The sequence below is a fragment of the Lissotriton helveticus genome, chromosome 1_2, assembly GCF_964261635.1.
Source record: "Lissotriton helveticus chromosome 1_2, aLisHel1.1, whole genome shotgun sequence".
NCBI lineage: Eukaryota > Metazoa > Chordata > Amphibia > Caudata > Salamandridae > Lissotriton > Lissotriton helveticus.
The window spans coordinates 228,674,122-228,696,031 of NC_136058.1; positions in this window are offsets into that span (position 1 = coordinate 228,674,122).

Consider the following 21,910-nt stretch of genomic DNA (forward strand, 5'->3'; position numbering starts at 1 on the left):
TTTTGTGGTCTGCAGCTAGCACAGCAATATAGTTGGCATATGCTAACACTTTTGTTTTACATCCATTGACCCTTACTTGCTTAATAATCTGACTTTCTTAATAGTTGATTTACCAATGGGTCAATATAAAGAGCAAACAGAATGAAGGAGCAGGGACGCCGCAGCCTTGTCGCCCTAGTTACCAAGATCCTTCCTGACTCTGTACCCATCATTTTTAATTGAGCAAATGGAGAATGGTAAGAAGCCCTTATAGCATTGATTAATCCTTAGGCAAACCCCCTGCACCTGAGAACACCCCAGAGATATCCAGGCACGGGCCGTGCAGGGCGTTATACCGGGGCGGTGACGTCAGGCGGGGGAGGGTCAGGGTGGGTGGTTGTAAAATGTGGCATATGGACCATTACAGGTAAATACAGAAAAAATAAAATAAAATGAATTTCGTTACCTGCGCTGCATCGCTAAATGTGATGCAGTGCGGGCAACAAAATTCGTTGTTTTTTTACCAATACTTTGACCTCCACCGTTTCTAGTGGCTCATTCTTTATTTTCTCCAGAAAGCCTTCTATCTGAGCCAGTGAAGGAGCACTACCCTTCTGATATAATTCTGTATAATAATCCTCAAACATGTTCACTATGCCAGCTGGGTCTGTGACTGAGCTGCGGTCATGCTTTTCAATACTTTCTGTGATCCTGTCCACATTATGTTGCCGAGTAGATAGAGCCAGTAGCCTCCCCACAGTCTCCCCGTATTCATAACTTTCTGTTTATATGTCTGAAACGTTTCTGCCAGATTCCTCGCATAATAGTTATTGATCATGGCGTTAACCACCTCTACTTTCTCTTGGATCTCTAGGGCATCCTAACCAACTGTAATTTTCGCAGTGTGTTGATATTCCAAATCAGCTTGTTGCTCATGCAGCCCACAACCCTCCTTAACATGCTGACTTCGAATATGTGAAGCAAAACTGACAGTTTTCCCCCTTTACTCCAGCTTCTAATGAATCCCAGACCATCCCTCTTGCTGCACTATGATGGATAACCTCCAGGAAGTCTGTTATCCACTTTAAATTGTGGACAACGTACTGGGTGTTGAGAAGCAATTATCTGCATAATGTCTACTTAGCCTGACGCCTAGTTGCCTCAAAATAAGACAGCTCTAAAATTAAAGGATTGTGATCAGAGACCATTTTGGGAAGTCTCCTAACAGTAGACTTGCCCCCTAACCCCGAAGATATAAAAAAATAGTCCAGCCGGATATATTTCTATATAGGCATGAAAAACAGCTATACTCTGTGCCTGAAGCTTTAATTCTACCCGATATATCCACCAGCATGTGACTGCTCATAAGATTTTTCATAACTCTATACACCGGCGGTTTCTTCCCTTGAAACTTAGGGGTCTATTATAATGTTGGGCGAATCGCCACTGCCCCTATGGCAATGGCCAACCTCCTTTCCCTCCCTTCTCTGGCAAATCTTCTTTCCCGCCTAGGAGTGCCCAGTGGCTACTCTGCCTCCCTGTTCAGCTGACAATACCCTCACTGGGTCTTCTGCACATGCCGGTATTTGAAGACCTGATTTTTGAAGCAGCAGCAGTTTTGGCCCCATCGTGATCACCGGTCTCCCGTTGCAAAAGCTGCGGCGGAGTGCTCTGTACAACACAGTGAAATGCTCCCAGGTGTGCAGGAGCCGTCTTCAAGCCAAAGCGCGTTTGCAATCCCTACAGGCTCCCAGATGGACCACCTTACGCCACATGCTGAAGACAGATCCAGGAAGCATAGTCTCACTGGTGCACAAGTCGATTCAAACCGGGCGCTGTCGTTGTCAGATCGAAGGGTGGCGTCCGGCCGTCTCACACGGCTGCCATCTTGCTTCTCTCCAGGAATCTGTAACTTTTCAATGGTTTGTGACCTGAATTATGGCCTTAACATGCTTTGAAGTCCAGAACTAAGATGGAGTACGAAGTGATTAAGATGATAAAGAGCAAGTGGAAGATGATGCAGTAAAAGGAGAAATGGAAAACCATATTTAATTATCAACCAGGTCAAGCATGAAATAATACATTCAGGAATGGGGAAAACCTATTTACAAATTTTTAACAGGCGGGTGATAATTATCTCAAGTGCTTACTGATTTATGCACAATAAACTACCCACAGCTCTGATTGAGAATGTGTCCTGTCTTGCAAAGGAGCAAATGTTTGGTCAGATTGCTGGTTCCTCAAGTCAGTCGACAGAGCCTGGGCTGGGGCTGTAGTGTAGTTCCTATATTCGCAATAGTCTCTGCACATTGGGATAATATATCCTTAAGATTAGACGTAGGACTGAGGTTGACTAGGTCTCTATCGAATATATTAAACTTATTAGTGAGTGCCAGCTAGCTGAGAGGTCACTAGAAACTTTGTCGAATTCACAAGAAGGGATTCGTTTCTGACAACCGCATAAACATGACAACTTTGTTTCCCAAGAGTAAGAAATATATCTCTAGAGGCACGGAAACAATAGATAGGTATTTCACTCAGTCAATCGTGCATGCTTCGTTTCTACAGATTTGCAGTGAAATAGAGAGATGGGCGTTTTCAATAAAAGGTTTATTGAACAGTCTTCTTTCTCATGCAAGAAAAGTTAACTGCTACAATCGTAATGCAGACTGCAAAGTATAATGCATACAGCGAGAGAAATAGTATAAAATAAAACTGTAAGAGCATTGTATGGTTTCTAAACCATATAAAAATACATATTTAAATAACTATGAGTAAAAATACTCAACTGGTGCTTCTAGATACGCCTACCCCAATGTACCTAACCTAAGTCTAGTAAACGGGAAGAAGTAAGTATTGTGTAGCATAGGTTTAGTTTTCTTTGCCAAGAATCTATCCAAGATTTCTCTAGGTTCTAATCAGCTTCATACATTGGTTTAGAATGAAGGAGGTCTGGTATCTCTGTCTCGGGATTTGATTTCCCAACACCCCGCAAGGGGACCTTGGAAACACTGGAGCTGGATTCTCGACAGGAGAAAGGCAGCCTCTTGATCAGTGCGTCAGCTGGAGTGTCGACTTCCTTCGGCACTTGCTGTAGCGAGCTGCGTCGGGCAAGTAGATAGTCGAACTGCTCCGAACCACCGTGTCTTGCTAGAGCAAGTGAAGGTATATTTATACCTTGAAGGTGTCTAGAAATGCCATGGTTTGACGTAAAGTCGGGCAAAATAATGTCAGGAAAGAACCCTTAGGGAATAGTCATTCTTTGCAAAGTACATGAGTTCTTGGACAAATCAATATTCAAGCAAGGGAAGGTCCCTAACTTCTTAAGTCGATTTTCCAAGAAATCGTTGTGACGTTTGGTACTATCACCGTTATATTTTAATATATTGTATTGCACAAACCACTGGTTGTGTGATTTAATCACCAAACTCGCTATTGTTTATGCTTGGTTTTTATCTCTCACTAGGGTTGGTGTGTGTGTGTGTGTGCATGGATTATATTTGTGCAAATCCACCATACGGGAGCAGTGCACTGAGACTGCCATCTGAGAACTGTGTTTATTTTATTCTCCACAGGTCAAAAAAAACTTGAGCAGGACCAATCGGCCTGCACTTCGGTATTACCGACCACAAAAGGTTGTATACCATATTGCAAGTTTCAAATTTTTATCAAAAAATGTCTATCACTTCTTTAAAATAATTTCTTCACTGTGTGGTACACTACACCGAGGTCCTGAGGAATTGCCATTATGGCAAGAAACATGTCGACCATACAAGAGGGTAGTAGCTAACTTGCTAGGATAGTTCCAGGGCATTTAGCTCCCTTCCCACCCCCTTTTAACCAAGGAAATCTACCACAAGAATAAAATAAGTTGTGGACTGATTTACCTTTTTTAACTTTACCACTCACATCACGACCACACTCCCCCGCCCTCTCACATGCACGCACCATATGGCCGGGACAAAAGATCTCCGATAAAGAGCCCCGGTTTCGGGAGCCCGTCAGACATTGCAGCGCCAGTCTGACGAGGAGCAGAACCCATATGATGAAGCATGACACCTAGCTTGCTGGGTGTGTGAGGCTTTTAGTTCCAACTAGGAGATTCCCCCCTCTTCCTAGCACACACACCTCTACTCCTTCACTCTTCCCGGGGAACTTTGCACTCCTTTTGTGTTACTGGTGGAAGTAGCCATGCCTGTATTTGGTCTGCATGTGCTATGGCTTAATAAGGGATTGATTTCTATGCCTATATAAGGGCAATGCAAATTGTACCTATATAAGGGCATGAATCGGGAATATTCACTCGGAGCCTAAAACGCCACACAACAGGGCATAGAGCTTCTGGAAAACTTGTGATTTTTGAGAGAGAGATCAAGAGAAAGGTTGAGAAAGTGACAAAGAGAGAGCATGAGGAAATACATTATAGATAACAGTATAATACAGTGAAAATGTTGCCATCAAGGTATTCTGGTGTCATTATAAACTTTGAGGACAAAGGCTGCTCTGGATTTGCACATGTCACCAGAACTGCAAGATTTTCTTGTGTAAGGTGCACAAAATAGAACTTATACTCCATTTACTTGGGGAGTAAATCCCTCACCCTGCAAAAAATGTATATATGTATTAGCTTGTTATCTGACTAAAGGCCAACGAGCAGCTTTGGAGTCACTACATAAAGCGAAGTCCTTTGTCATCAAATCATTGGACAAAGGGGGTAACTTTGTGCTGTGGGATGCTAAGAAGTACACAGCTGAGGCAAAAAGATACAGCCTTACAATCAACTTGTTTCAAAGTATGGTGGCAAGTTGGCATGAGAGGGGCATTCTGAGTATGGATGAATTGCTATTAGCAAACCAGTTACACTGTGTTTTTATATGTTACCGAAGGTACACAAGCACAGTACAGAACCACCAGGCAGAACAATCATTTCCTGTTTCCTTATGTGTGCAGTCTTCCATCATACTGCTGGGATAGTATGGATTTTATCTCAAAGGTCAATGACATCCCCTGGAAATCTAGCTATATTCTGGCAACAGTAGATGTGGTTTCCATGTACAAATGGATAAAGCATGATCTGGGGCTGACAGCTAGTAGATATGTCTTTAGGGACAGACCTCTAGCAACATATGATCTCTCCATGGCCCTGATTGAGATGATACAGTTCTGTTTGGAACATAATTTTTTTCTTGTTTGGCAACCAGTGGTATAAACAACTCACTGGGACAGCCATGGGAAGTTGCTTTGCCCCCGTTATGCTTGTATGTTTATGGGATAGTGGGAGTCTGAGTACGTCTGGTCAGAGAGGATTGAGGATTATTTGCAACATCTGATTTTTGTGGACATGATATATTAATGAATTTTTTTTGATATGGTATGGTCCTCAGAAGAAGTCGGACAGTGTTTTGGCTAAGATATCAGAAAATGACCTTAATCTGAAGTTTCCAAGCAAAACTGACACCAACAGAATAGATTTCCTAGATATTTCGGTGGAATAGTGCGAGGACATGATGCACTCTAAACTGTATAGGAAGGCTACTACTGGGAACAGCATTTTGCATGCTCATAGCCATCATTCGGCCAAACTCAAGTTGAGCATCCCGTACGGGGAGCTCCTATGAGCAAAGAGAAAGTGTAGTACGGTACAATCTTATCAAACGGAGAAGAGATGGTGGAAAGATTTGTGAGTAGAGGATCTACATACAAAGTAATTGAGGCAGCAGTTAGAAAAGGATGGGGGGTGGACAGGAGAATCCTCCTTAAGCCTAAACTCAAGGTAGCAGAAAAGCAAACAGTGAGGATGATTACCACCTACAACTCTAAATCTTCTGATTTTTGGGCTATTGTGAGGAAACACTGGCACTTAGTGAAATCTGACATAACCATTGGCAAGTTAGTCAGTCCAAGCCCATCCATCACCTATCGGAGATGCGTGATGTTAAAGATATACTGGTACACTCGTATGAGGATACTGGGCACGCTCTTGGAAGCACCTGGTTGAGGGAAATCCCTGGGTTTTACAAGTGTGGAAAGTGTAAAGTAGGCACACACTGTACCAATGTGAAAAGGGTTATTTACCTAATGGTGGAAACTGGAAAACCAGACACTTTATCAATTGCAATACTGATTTTGTTGTATATGTTGTGGTCTGTGTCTGAGGCTTGCACTATGTGGGTAGCACCATTTTTCCTGTGAAAAAGATAATTTTAGAACATCTGAGAGCTATCAGGAATAATGATGCATCTTACCCCATGGCACGGCATTGCAGTATGCTACATGGCCCTACCATTGAAAATCTCAAGATATCTTTCTTTGGTATTGACAGGGTAACGGCACGCATGAGAGGGGGAGACAGAGAGCGAACACTGAGGAGGTTAGAGTCAGAGTAAATCATCGGTCTACATAGCAAACAGCCGGGTGGCCTCAACCAGGATGAGGAACCACATGTGCACCTGGGTTGATTTGTGGAGCTACAGTTTTCACAAGGTTTTTTCCTTTGTGTTCCCTCGGGACAGCCTGTTGAATCTGTATCTCTCTCCCCTCTGGTCTTCTCTAGGATGTATTTACTCCATATATTTTATGAATTACTTATATCGCCCTGTTTTCAGGCAAGGGTGGGTTTTTTAATAACCCTCTATCTATTTCCTCCTTTCCTGTGGCTACTCTCTTGATATAGGCATCTCCTTTGCCCAGCAGTTTACTTGGATGTTTCATTTTGTGTTGGGCTGTTACAAGGTCACTTATAACAGCACAGGTGCTTCGCTGTAGCTGAGACACCTATGCAGAATAAGGCACTTGCCATGTCTTCTCAATTTACACATTCAATAATCGGTGTTCAAAAGGGTCTCCTATGTTATATATACATTTTTTGAAAATATGGATCACAATGAGTAACCATGGATTTGGAATGTGCATTGATGATAAAATGTATTGTTCCCCTTTACCCCTCACCTTTTTTCACTCATAATCATATTTGGCTGGGTCCAAATTTTAATTTGAGTTTCTGATTTATTGTTTAATACATTTTAATTTAATTATGTTATTGATGACAATTCGTCTGTCTTCTAATGTTTTTGTGTGCTGAGAATACAGTGGAACAGTTTTACATTTATTTTTATACCTTGGCATGTGTGATGTTTTCTAAAGGCAATAGTGCACGGTAGGAAATGTTGGATTGCTGTGACAAAGACCTTGTTACTCGAAACGCGTTGCATTAAATCATGTTGAAAACTACCCCTGGAGTGCGGTCTATCTTTTGCAGCAGTGGCAAGACTGTGTCGGCATTATCATAACATATATAACGGGTCCTGCTCCAGTTTTTGCCCTGCACCAACCCCGCTGTGGGGCGAGATCGGCGGGCTCACAGCAGAATATTTGCTTTTCGCTGCAGGGTTTCCATGGTATGCTGATCCCCGCCTCCCTTTGTAATCGGAGGCTCACTGCTGACACTGCGAGGAAGGGGCTGGCCGGCTCCGCGTCTACTTTCGGGACGCGGAAACCGGTACTTTCGAGTAGCGAAGCACAGTGGAGGACTATTGACAAAGAAGGTACGGGAAGGACGGCTGAATGGATTTGCACGAAACTTGGTAAAATATTAGGGACTGGTAGCCCGATGTGCCTTTGCTAGGTCTCAATATATGTGCTCCAGTGGATTTTGAGAAATTAACGTTCAAAAAAAGATATATATCTGTAACAGCGCTCCGCTTCGCGTAACGGAGGTTTGCGAAGCTGATTGGTTCTCCGGCGTCTGTAAACATTGCAAACAGTCCGTAGCGGCCGCCATCTTGTCTCTCGGTAGGATCGAGAGACAAGAGGAGGCCAAAGCGAAGGGGCAAATGACCATAAGGGGGCATAGTAGATCCTCCTTGACCTCTTAGGTTTGATGTGGAGGTTTTAAAAGGGCCCCGCGGGGCAAAAAAAAAAATAATAATAATAATCGAACGGCTGAATGGATTTGCACGAAACTTGGCAAAATTGTAGGGACTGGTAGCTCAATGTGCCTTTGCTAGGTCTCAATATATGTGCTTCAGTGGATTTTGAGAAATTAACGTTCAAAAAAGATATATATCTGTAACAGCGCTCCGCTTCGCGGAGATAAAATTATATCTGTATTACCTAGCTGTTGCTAACACCAGTTAGCGACGGCTAGTAGGAGATAGCGACCATCTTGGGCCCCACTTTGCATGTGAGTGATATTTATCACTAATGACATGCAAAGTGGGCATGCCAAGATGTTAGCGACTGGAACAGTCGCTAACATCGCTATCTCCTATTATCAACTTTGGGAAATATTCGAGATAAGCGTGAATATCTCCAAAAGCTAGCACCTGCCCTTAGCAGTTCTTAGCCATGTTATCCAATGGGAGGTGGATAACATGGCTAAGAGCATTAGCTCGGTAATGCATGAATATCGCTGAGTTTTCAGCGATATTAATGCATTGCGGTCGTTTTTTTATCGTATTTGCGATAAACCTTGATAATAGCAAGGTTTATCTGCGATCATTTCTGACGATGCTTAGCGGTAAAAAAATCGTTGCTAAGCATCGTTAGGGATAAATATCGCTTAACTTTGGTAATATGCCCCAACGTCTGTTAACGTTCGATTCGAAGGAAATCAGGAAGCGTTGAAAAACATTGTCTGCGCCATCTTGTCTTTTTTCAAATGCCACACTTTTGTCGTGCACGGCAGCCATTTTAGATGCCTTGACCAGACCCACTCTGTGCACGCTGACGATCCTTAGCATGGCTCCCCACCATCGCAAGCATCTCCCCCAGGCAGTGGTCACCCCCGCTCTCTGTCTTATGCATGGGTAATAAACCTCCCCCCATCTGCGCTGCTCTTCCCTGAGAATCACACCCTGTGCCCGCCCGACACCTCCCTTTCGCCCTATTCACTACCGCACCCTCTGACACTCCTTTTCCTCTGTGTCCGATTGTCCAGGCCGGTCTTAGGGTATCAGCTAGCCCTGCAGATGTAGTTTATGGCCCCAGCTGTAAAGAATCACCCCTCTTCAAAGGAGTTATAGTAGATCAAGGCCCACACTCGATGAGATCCGTCACAGCAGACGCGTTCCTATTATCTGAAAACCATCCTGTATTGTGATTGGGGAGGGGACCGAGCCTGAAGCGGAAGATTCCAGGGATGACTCTTTGTACATCAAAGTTTTTACAATTATGTGTCACATTAAAAATATATAGCACTCCGACAAAGTAGTAAGATTATAAAACTTTAATAACTTATAAATATATACAAGAAAACAAAAATAGTAATAACATATAAACATTTTTAGGGAAAAACAACGAAGTAGCTGTCGGCTGTGCGAATAGTCCCAACGCAGCACAACGTCCAGATTTCCGGCGTGGGGCGTCGCGGGGGTGGGTCATCAGTAGCAAACTGTTGTGCGAATAGTTCCAAGGCAGCAGAACGATGGCACCAAGGTGATGTCCAGTAAGTTGCCGCACTGGTTTTGGTATCCTACAATGCTGCTCCGAATAACGGCGTGGGGCGCCCCGGGGGAGGCGGCGTGAACGGGCCTCTCCAGGTGGAGTGTCATCTGTTGTAGTGGGGCGCCCCTTTACCGTTTCAGTTGCCATTCCGTCCGTTTTTGGTCCACTGTGTCAAAAGCCGCAATTCAGCTGAGTTGCGCCCACTCTTGCGGTGCAGCGATAGGCGGCTGTCACAGGACTCTCAAAATGGCGGCAGGCTGTTTCCTTTTTGGACCTGGTCCACTGAAATGGCCCTGGGACACCTTGGAAATCGGACGCTTGTCTGCTAGGTCTTGGACCCCATTCTCGAAAGCGTCCCCTCCGCCTTGAGGATTCATCAAAAGTTTTGGGGGCCCCCGACTCCTGTAGGCTTCTGGTGGGGAGCGGTTGCCATGATTGCTCGCGGAATGACCACGACGGAGCTACGAGATGGTGGTGCTCTCATGCTGACGCCAGCTTCAGTCTGAAACATCCAGAAACAAGGTGGGGCTTTCATCGTTTGGGAAAAAAAAAAAGTTTTCATCCAATGAAAAGTGTTGTTTTTAGGTCATATGATCAAGCCTTCCATCATTAGGAAACCAAAAGTAAAATGAACCAATGAAAAGTTTTATAAACAAGTCACATGACCTGTTATGCGGCATAGGGTATAAAATGCGGAGAAAATACGTTGGCACGTGAGGCGGCGTCAGTAGCCGACCGATGTGCGAATAGGCCGAAGGCAATACAACGCGCCAAGATCCGGATGGCACCGAGGTGGTGTCCAGCAAGTTGCAGCACTGGTGTGGCCATCCTACAATGCTGAAAGTCGGCGTGGGGCGCCCCGTTGGCCTGTGAGTTTGCGTCAGTAGCGGACCGATGTGCGAATAGGCCGAAGGCAGCACAACGCGCCAAGATCCGGATGGCACCGAGGTGGTGTCTAGTAAGTTGCCGCACTGGTGTGGCCATCCTACAATGTTGAAAGTCGGCGTGGGGCGCCCCGTTGGCCTGTGAGATGGCGGCAGTAGCGGACCGATGTGCGAATGGGGCCAAAGGCAGCGCAACAATATTTTCGGAATAGAAGACACCACAAGGCGCTGAGATGCCAAGATCCGGATGGCACCGAGGTGGTGTCTAGCAAGTTGTGGCACTGGTGTGGCCATCCTACAATGGTAAAAGTCGGCGTGGGGCGCCCTGTTGGCCTGTGAGATGGTGTCAGTAGCGGACTGATGTGCGAATGGGGCCAAAGGCAGCGCAACAATATTTTCTGACTGACACCACAAGGCGCTGAGATGCCAAGATCCGGATGGCACCGAGGTGATGTCTAGCAAGTTGCTGTACTGGTGTGGCCATCCTACAATGGTAAAAGTCGGCGTGGGGTGCCCTGTTGGCCTGTGAGATGGTGTCAGTTGCGGACCGATGTGCGAATGGGGCCAAAGGCAGCGCAACAATATTTTCTGTATGGAAGATACCACTAGGCGTTGAGATGCCAAGATCCGGATGGCACCGAGGTGATGTCTAGCAAGTTGCTGTACTGGTGTGGTCATCCTACAATGCTGAAACTCGGCGTGGGGCGCCCTATTAGCCTGTGAGATGGCGTCAGTAGCGGACCGATGTGTGAATGGGGCAAAGGTAGCGCAAGAATATTTTCTGAATAGAAGACACCACAAGGCGCTGAGATGCCAAGATCCGGATGGCACCGAGGTGGTGTCTAGTAAGGTGCACTGGTGTGGTCATCCTACAATGCTGAAACTCGGCGTGGGGCGCCCCATTAGTCTGTGAGATGGCGTCAGTAGCGGACCGATGTGCGAATAGGCCGAAGGCAGCAGAACGCGCCAAGATCCGGATGTCACCGTGGTGGTTTCATAGTTGAGAGGCACTTCATCTGCAGTGGTGCGCCGAGATCCGGATGGCACCGAGGTGATGTCTAGCAAGTTGCTGTACTGGTGTGGTCATCCTACAATGCTGAAACTCGGCGTGGGGCGCCCCATTAGCCTGTGAGATGGCGTCAGTAGCGGACCGATGTGCGAATAGGCCGAAGGCAGCACAACGCGCCAAGATCCGGATGTCACCGTGGTGGTTTCATAGTTGAGAGGCACTTCATCTGCAGTGGGGCGCCGAGATCCGGATGGCATCGAGGTGATGTCTAGCAAGTTGCTGTACTGGTGTGGTCATCCTACAATGCTGAAACTCGGCGTGGGGCGCCCCATTAGCCTGTGAGATGGCGTCAGTAGCGGACCGATGTGCGAATAGGCCGAAGGCAGCACAACGCGCCAAGATCCGGATGTCACCGTGGTGGTTTCATAGTTGAGAGGCACTTCATCTGCAGTGGGGCGCCGAGATCCGGATGGCACCGAGGTGATGTCTAGCAAGTTGCTGTACTGGTGTGGTCATCCTACAATGCTGAAACTCGGCGTGGGGCGCCCCATTAGCCTGTGAGATGGCGTCAGTAGCGGACCGATGTGCGAATGGGGCCAAAGGCAGCGCAACAATATTTTCTGAAGAGAAGACACCAAAAGGCGCTGAGATTCCAAGATCCGGATGGCACCGAGGTGGTGTCTAGCAAGCTATGCAGTTGAGTTGTGTGCGTACTTGCGGCGAATAGGTCGAAGGCAGCATAACAATGTTTTCTGAATAGAAGACACCACAAGGCGTTGAGATTCGGTTACCACCGAGGTGATGTCTAGCAAGTTGCCGCACTGGTGTGGCCATCCTACAATACTGCTCCGAATAACGGCGTGGGGTGCCCGAAGGGGGGGGGGGGAGGCGGCGTGAACGGGCCTTCCTAGGTGGAGGCTCGTCTGCTGTAGTGGGGCGCCCCTTTACCGTTTCAGTTGCCATTCAGCTGAGTTTCGGCTGCTCTTGATGCTACAGCGACAGGCGGCTGCAACAGGACTCTCAAAATGGCGGCCTGTTCTTTGGATTTGGGCCTGGTCCACTAAAATGGCCCTGGGACACCTTAGAACTCGGACGCTCGATTTTTTTTTCCTTTCCTGTACATGCAAAAAAAGGTAAATGCCCGGTACGTTACACGCTTCATCTGCCACGATGAACTCTCCAGAGGAACCGAAAAAAAATATAGTTATGGTAACTATACCATGCATCGTCATATGGAGAGGTGGCACCAATTAATTATAGTGCTGCATAAAAGAGAGATTTGGAGGAAAACCCCTGACCTGCTAGTACATTCATCAAAGAAGTGGCACTGACAGCATCAGAGGCAAGGGAAACGGTCCCAAATATTTAGAAGAACTTTGGAAAGATTAAAATGACATGTTTAGATTGTGGCAAATTAATTTCATGTGGACAGATGAGTGTTACTCTAATAAATACAGCATATGAACATCATCATAGTCGATGGTTGGTAGAGACATTTTGACTATATCCTGGACCTGCCCGTCCTCGCCCAAAATGGCGCCGGAATAAATGGGACTCGTAACTCCTTGTTGTGTACTGGTTGCAGAACCTTGAAATCACGAGATACGTATGCAGTTTTGAAGCACATGGCGGGCGGGGACGAGAATTGATTGAATATTTCGACATCCCTATTGATATTAAGTTCTGATGTGTTATTGATTACTGTACTATTGAAAGTTCGAATTAACGTCACCCATGGTACTTGCCCGCAAATGTATATCTAGATAATTTTATTGTAACTGGCCCTGTCGTATTTTAATTATAAAATGTACGTCCACCGATTCCGTAACTGTTAGACACCTTAGTTCTTGCAACCTAATGGCCCGCCCGTTACGTTCCTCTACAGTGTAAATGTCTACTCATCATATACGATTACAGTTTGCTCCGTGGCCGGCCCACGTGGTTATAGGCTCGTATTTGTATAATGAAATTTTCACAATAAAGGTTTTTAAAAGAAAACATGGTAGTAGTATATACATTGGTAAAGTTTTTAATAATAGTCACTGTTTTAGAATCATTAAAAGGCAAGTGAAATAAAGCAGACCAATTACATGAAGGGTAAAAGGTATAATACGAAGGAACGCAGTAAAGATAAATGGTCAAGGGCTGTTGTGTTTTCTATTCCTGCAACATAAAGTGATCGATAAGAATCTCATATTCAGGCGTATCGGCGACTAAGACAGCAGGTTGACCCTCTTTTGCTCAACGGCTCCGTCATGGGACGAAGAAACGCTCTTTTTCTCGAAAAAAGAATATATTTTAGTTGCAGGACAGTTGTAAATTTTCCGGGAAAGTACATTAGCCTGGAACATTATAACATATATTTAAGAAAAAATAATGTTCGGAAGTAATAAAAAGCGTAATTTTTAGGTCATATGACCAAGCCTTTCATCATTAGAATAAGAAAAGTAAAATGAACCAATGAAAAGTTTTATTAACAAGTCACATGACTTGTTATGCTTACGTTACGCGCTGCGCGCCCCGGATGATTTCCGGATGCGCTAACGCGGCGCGTCATATGACGCATTACGCGACAACGCAGGTCCAGAATATAGTCAAAATGTCTCCACCAACCAGCGGTCGGAACACAACCCCTTTCAGCAGGCTAAATAGTTCTGTTAAATGACAACAGAAGGGACAGGCAACAAGAACCATCAGTCAAAGAGGGGAGGGCTAGTTCTTCTCTACCGGGTTACATTGGGGCGCTACCGGAACTGATCGAATTGGTAGTCTACAGTGTTTCTGGATGTTTCAGACTGAAGCTGGGGTTAGCATGAGAGCAGTACCATTTCGTAGCTCCGTCGTGGCCATTCCGCAACCAATCATGGCAGCCGCTCTTTATCGTTATTTTGGGCGGGGTGGGTGGCGGAGCCGAGCTGTTTTGCAGCCATCATTGTGTGGAGTTCAGTTCATTTCACTAGTTTTGTATTTGTCATGAGGGGTTGTTCCTAATGTTTCTATTTTAGCGAGGTCAAAAAGAGATCCCGTTAGTGGCCTACTGATTTTGCTCGATTCCTTTTCTTTTTTTTTTACACGATTTTTCGTTATCTGCAAAGACTAAACAGAGTATTGCGACTCTGTGTTTGTTTGTAAATAGAGAATGAACCAAAGAGAACCAATTCTAAAACAGTAAATACTTGGATAACAATCAATCAAATGGAGAGAGAAGCAGACACGACGTATTACAACGGGGGCAAAGGCCTGCGTTAACTACCCTTCACTATGTGCAAAGAGAGAGTACTCCTAATAGAAATGAGGGGGGGGGGGGCACCATTCAAAGCAGATCAGTGTGCATAAACACGAAAATGTTTTCACTTACCACGTACTTGACATTCGACAGCTTATCATATTTGCTATTAAAAAAACATTGAAATTCACTGAAAAAACCATAGGTTATAGATCATATATAGTTAGGAATTAGCATTTACAAAACCTTGAAAATTCACTGAAAAAACCATAGGTTATAGACCATATATAGTTAGGAATTAGCATTTAAAAAACCTTATTTTACTCACACAAAACCATTGAAATTCCATATATAGTTAGTTGCACTAACTATATATCGCGCACCCGCAATCCACTGCTGATGATGTCACATATTACATCATTCATGACATGGTCAGTGACATCACTGATGACATCACTGATGACATCTCAAATGACATCACTGATGACATCACTGATGACATCTCATTTGACATCAATGACCACATCACTGATGATATCATTCATGTGACAATACAATGCATCTCCTCATATTTTAATATAACCTCTGTTTCACCCAGTGTTAAATACAGAGTATAATTTTTGAAACCATTGACACACTAATACTAGTTACTACATATGTACTCACTGATTCCTACGTCTACACACACATTCACTCATTCACCCATACAATCATTCATACATACAATCACTCATCTTTACAACACTATCATATGCACTCATACACCTATACAGACACTCACACTCTGCCACTCATCCATGGAGTTACTCACACACCTAGTCAGTCCTGTAAAGAATCAATCACACTTCCATTTTCTTGTCTATACAGTTAAACATAGAGCACCTTATATTTTCAAACATATACTAACACATACTTACCTTGTTATACAATCATTGATATAAGTACACATTGATCTGCACAGAGTCACACACCTCCCAGCCAGCCAGCCACACACACACTCAGTCTCCCATACAAATACTTGGACAATCAATCAATAACCCATATAGTTACTCATATAGCTACTGATCAACACATGCAGCAGTTTACAGAATAACAGACATAATGATGCACAAATTAAGACAGTTTAGTCACTAACCCATGCACTCAGTGAGACACATTTAATCACTCACTCATACAGTCAGTCATGCACCTACTAAATCCTTCGTCCAGACACTTATACATCCACTCATTCTTCAATATGTAAGACATATTTAAACTTTACAGAAACATAAAATCACTGGATGTTGTTATCAGTGATGTCATTTGAGATGTCATCAGTGATGTCATCAGTGATGTCACTGACCATGTCATGAATGATGTAATATGTGACATCATCAGCAGTGGATTGCGGGTGCGCGATATATAGTTAGTGCAACTAACTATATATGGAATTTCAATGGTTTTGTGTGAGTAAAATAAGGTTTTTTAAATGCTAATTCCTAACTATATATGGTCTATAACCTATGGTTTTTTCAGTGAATATATATATATATATATTCAAAAGTTTTCTTTGTTACGATTCAAAACAAAGAAAAAGACGGCACTCCAGAGATTAACACCATTTAAGGTTATTGCTCTGTCTGACCCGTTTTGACCACCACGGTATTTGTCAAAGCTACCATAGTGAATTACTGCAAATTCCCTTAAAAACAATGAAACAAACCCCTACCTCAATTGTCATAGTGGAAAGACTGGGGTGATGCTCAGAATTGCATTGTTTCCAGAGGATTGAAAACATTTTTAAACATGATTTTGATGCATAGCATTTTTGCAAAATGTCAAGCATAAAATTATTAATATTTTAAAAAACAAAAATATTTCCACGCTGCTAGCTGCGGCGTGTGTATGTCTTCATTCTTAACGTTTGCCTGAATTTTTACTTTGATTGTTTTTAACATTGCTGCTACACATTTGCTCTGAACACTTTTAAACTGGTTTTGAAATTGCTTTGCACATTGATAAAGATCTTACCTGTCTTCTCTCCCTGGCCCCGGTCCGACGCAGCAAGTGCCGCTGCGCGAAGGGCTTCTGGGAGCGGCAACAACCTCCTACTGGGGTCAGCGCACTAGTCTTTGGCGCCCCCACCAGTACTTAGGTCCACGCTCGTGCGCACCTGCAGTGGACGCACGCAGCGGGCGCGCGGGTGGCGCACCGAAGGCGCACCAAAGGCAAGCCCGTCAGCGCCCATCCGTACCTGGACTGGGCCCAGGGCCTCCCCGGTCCTTTGCCTCCAGACCATAAGAAATTAAGCTATTCAGGTATGGAACTGTTTAACCTACGCCCAGCACCCAATAATGTTTGTTCCCGCATTGTTTTAGATGCCACTCCTAGTGGACTCTTCAAAGCCTGTCCCCTTTGTAATTTTAAACCTTCTATTCAACCAAACCGGAATGCTTCTAAAGCACATTCCCTTTATTTTCACAGTGAAAATATCACTGCAGCACTCATAAATGCGCGCTCACTAGTTAAACACAAATACGAGGTAGCGGACCTGCTAATTGATCACAATCTTGATGTTCTTTTTATAACTGAAACTTGGACAGATCCCTCATCAGGACCTGATCTTACTGCTGCCACCCCAGAGGGCTACACAGCCTTAAGACAAGATAGATCTAACAAAAAGGCGGTGGGCTGGCGATAATTAATCGCAGCAATCTTACTACAAAAATAGATCATATACCCTCCCTGACTTGTGAAGCTATATATTTCTCTATTCAGCTCACCCCCTTCCAAACCTTTAAGGGTATTCTACTTTACCGCCCACCAGGACCTAGGACAGAGTTTCTCTCTACACTAAGCAACCTGGTAGAACCAATGGCAGCCAAACCCTCATTCATGATTTTAGGTGATTTTAACTTTCACCTAGAAAATCATCTTGATAAGGACAAAAACACACTACTTTCAGACCTGGAAGCGGTGGGTTTATCACAGAGAGTGACGCCACGCACGTAGATGGCCACACTTTAGATGGCCTATTCTCCAATTCCCAAGCTATTCTCTTAAATAGTATTCTCCCTTTAGTCTGGACTGACCATCATGCGATTATATTTAACTTTCGTATTGACAAGTCCTCTTCTAGCACCCTAATAAATATGCCGGTTATAATCAAAGCCTGGAAGAGTATAGATCATCAGCTTCTTAAGACACACCTATCTTTAACCCAACCAAATGTCTCCTCAGACCCCAACCTTGCCTCAGCAAACTATGCCAACTGTCTGCACAATGCACTCAATTTGCTGGTGCCAAACAAAACTTTCTCAAAAAACCAGCGCTCTCTTTCAGCCCCTTAGTTCTCTGAACTTCTCAGAGAACAAAAGGAACTGTGTAGAAACCGTGAAAGACAATGGCGTAAATCTTACAATAGTCAGGAGAAACTCCTTTATAAAGAAGCGCTCACTAAATATAAACTATTGATTGCGCAGGAAAAAAGTAAATATTATATTGCACAGATTGAATCTGCACAAGATTCTAATAAGCAGCTCTATCAAGTAGTCGCCAAATTATGAGGTCAAACATCCTCCTGCATTCCAGCCCCTTCACAGTCACTGTGTGACTCTCTAGCGAACTACTTTTAAAAAAAAGTAAATTACATCTATTCAAAATTTGCATCCCAGACCAACACTGCCGACCAGTCCTAAATAAGTGGTACCACTGAATACCCGTTATCACAATTTGATAACACCACACCTGATCAAATTGCCAATGTAATCTCTTCTGTTAAATCAGGCTCTGCTATCGACCCTTGTCCTCGGGCTGTACTTATACCAGTCAAAGACAAGTGGCACCTCTTCTATTTAGCATCTGTAATGCTATGTTTGCTTCAGGCATATACCCCACAACCTGGAAGAAAACTATCTTAAAACCATTGCTAAAAAAAAGCAAACCTGGACCCGACTGACACTAAGAATTACAGGCCAATAGCCAGCTTGCCTTTCCCGGCCAAAATCTTTGAAAAGGTGATGAATACTCAACTATCCATGTATATTGAAGATCATCATCTGTTAGATGACACTCAATTTGGCTTCCGTAGGGGCCACGGAACAGAGATCAAGCTTATCAAAGCGTCTGAAGATATCAGAATCACTCTGGATCAGGGAGGCATGGCTGTTCTTATACTGCCGGATCTCTCAGCAGCTTTTGATATGCTGAACTCTGACAAAACAGAGATTATGACATTAGGCAAGCTATCCTCCACCTGGTCCTCCTCTTGGTGGCCTTCCTCATCGGGCCCGCCTCCCACTTCCAGTCCCCCTAGTTAGGAATTTAGGCGTCATATATGATGACAGGCTGACCTTTGTTCCTCATGCCAACACGGTGGTCTCAGCTTCATTTCATAAATCGCGAATGATAAAAAAGATTCTATAATTTCTTCCCTAGACTGCGGGAAAAACTTTGGTCAGCACATGTCTACCATTGACTACTGTAATGTGCTTCTTGTGAATGCCCAAAACAAGGTCATTCACAAACTACAATCAGTCCAGAACGCAGCAGCCAGAATGCTATTAGGAACCCCCAAATACAAGACTATCTCGCATGTCATTCAGAAGTATCATTGACTCCCTGTGAAAAACCGCATAAAGTTCAAGGCCTTGTGCATTGCTTACAAGGATTCCCGTAAATCTGGATCTCAGTTTCTAATCAAGAAGCTAGCAACTTATATTCCGTCTCGGGCCCTTCGTTCATCTATTGCATTTCTGCTTAGGGTTCCACGCACCAAAATTGCTTCATGGGGTGACAGGCGTTTCATTGTTGCCCCTGCAAAACTCTGGAATTCCCTTCCATTAAAGATCAGATCCTGCCGGTCCATACTAACCTTCAGGAAAATGACAAAAACTTGGATGCTTAATCAATAAGTCCATCCGGTATATGGTACAAGCCCGCTGTCCTTAGCGCCAAGACACCCATAGGTAGTTGAGCGTTTTATAAATCTAATATATATATAAAACATAAACATACATTTTGAAATAGCAATGAATTACTGAATACCATACCATACTTAATTTCAATTAATCAGCTACTCTATCAATGTCAAGTGACATCCTTAACCTGTAAAACGTGTGTGCCCCAGTGGGATTTTAATACTGAAATCATATTCGTTAATTAACTGAGGATGATAATATTACCATAATTCATTCAACAATGACTCAAAAATCATTACCCCAGTAATAATGCACTTATACAATGCACCACAACAATGAGTGCTCTCACTTAATGACAAAATACAACATCTTGATTTCTACTACAATTCACCATTTCAAGTGTATCAAAAATTAATTAATTCATGACCTTTGGTTCCCAAAAACATATATGTGTGTGTGTATATTTATGTATACACACACATATATATATAATTTATATATATATATATATATATATATATATATATATATATATCGAGCAAGGAGCGCACCTGCGCTTCAGCAGTAACACTTAACGCGCCGTGCCTTCCAGCTTTGTTTACCTCGTGCCCTGGAATCCCTGTTTCTCCTTACAATTGTACATCCATCATGCGCCCAACGCGTTTCGAGGCCCAACGCCTCTTCTTCATGGGGCTGAAGCAAAAAAACAGGCTGTGCTTGCACCTTTGAAATCCAACTTTATTTCGTTTGGAAAAGTCCGCCCTAAGTGGGAGTGGCTAAAGGATGTTAGACCACCAGGAAAGATGGTTATTGTAGTCCAAGGTGCGAGTGTCAACAAAACCTTAGGTGGGTTCCCTGATTTTAAGCAAATTTCAAAAGTCTTGTTCTCTCTTCAGTAGGGGGAGAGTGTAGGGATTCAGGAACAGACATTTCGAAGGAAATCAGGAAGTGTTGAAAAACATTGTCTGCGCCATCTTGTCTTTTTTCAAATGCCACACTTTTGTCGTGCACGGCAGCCATTTTAGATGCCTTGACCAGACCCACTCTGTGCACGCTGTCGATCCTTAGCATGGCTCCCCACCCTCGCAAGCATCTCCCCCAGGCAGTGGTCACCCCCGCTCTCTGTCTTATGCATGGGTAATAAACCTCCCCCCATCTGCGCTGCTCTTTCCTGAGAATCACACCCTGTGCCCGCCCGACACCTCCCTTTCGCCCTATTCACTACTGCACCCTCTGACACTCCTTTTCCTCTGTGTCCGATTGTCCAGGCTGGTCCTAGGGTATCAGCTAGTCCTGCAGATGTAGTTTATGGCCACAGCTGTAAAGATTCACCCCTCTTCAAAGGAGTTATAGTAGATCAAGGCCCACACTCGATGATATCCGTCACAGCAGAAGCGTTGCTATTATCTGAAAACCATCCTGTATTGTGATTGGGGAGGGGACCGAGCGTGAAGCGGAAGATTCCAGGGATGACTCTTTGTACATCAAAGTTTTTACAATTATGTGTCACATTAAAAATATATAGCACTCCGACAAAGTAGTAAGATTATAAAACTTTAATAATTTATAAATATATACAAGAAAACAAAAATAGTAATAACATATAAACATTTTTAGGGAAAAACAACGAAGTAGCGGTCGGCTGTGCGAATAGTCCCAACGCAGCACAACGTCCAGATTTCCGGCGTGGGGCGGGTCATCAGTAGCAAACTGTTGTGCGAATAGTTCCAAGGCAGCAGAACGCGCTGAAATCTAGATGACACGAAAGTGATGTCTAGTAAGTTGCCACCCAGCAAATAACGGCGTGGGGCGTCGCGGGGGGTGGGTCTTCAGTAGCAAACTGTTGTGCGAATAGTTCCAAGGCAGCAGAACGATGGCACCAAGGTGATGTCCAGTAAGTTGCCGCACTGGTTTTGGTATCCTACAATGCTGCTCCGAATAACGGCGTGGGGCGCCCCGGGGGAGGCGGCGTGAACGGGCCTCTCCAGGTGGAGTGTCATCTGTTGTAGTGGGGCGCCCCTTTACCGTTTCAGTTGCCATTCCGTCCGTTTTTGGTCCACTGTGTCAAAAGCCGCAATTCAGCTGAGTTGCGCCCACTCTTGCGGTGCAGCGATAGGCGGCTGTCACAGGACTCTCAAAATGGCGGCAGGCTCTTTCCTTTTTGGGCCTGGTCCACTGAAATGGCCCTGGGACACCTTGGAAATCGGACGCTTGTCTGCTAGGTCTTGGACCCCATTCTCGAAAGCGTCCCCTCCGCCTTGAGAATTCATCAAAAGTTTTGGGGGCCCCGACTCCTGCAGGCTTCTGGTGGGGAGCGGCTGCCATGATTGCTCGCGGAATGACTACGACGGAGCTACGAGATGGTGGTGCTCTCATGCTGACGCCAGCTTCAGTCTGAAACATCCAGAAACAAGGTGGGGCTTTCATCGTTTGGAAAAAAAAAAAGTTTTCATCCAATGAAAAGTGTTGT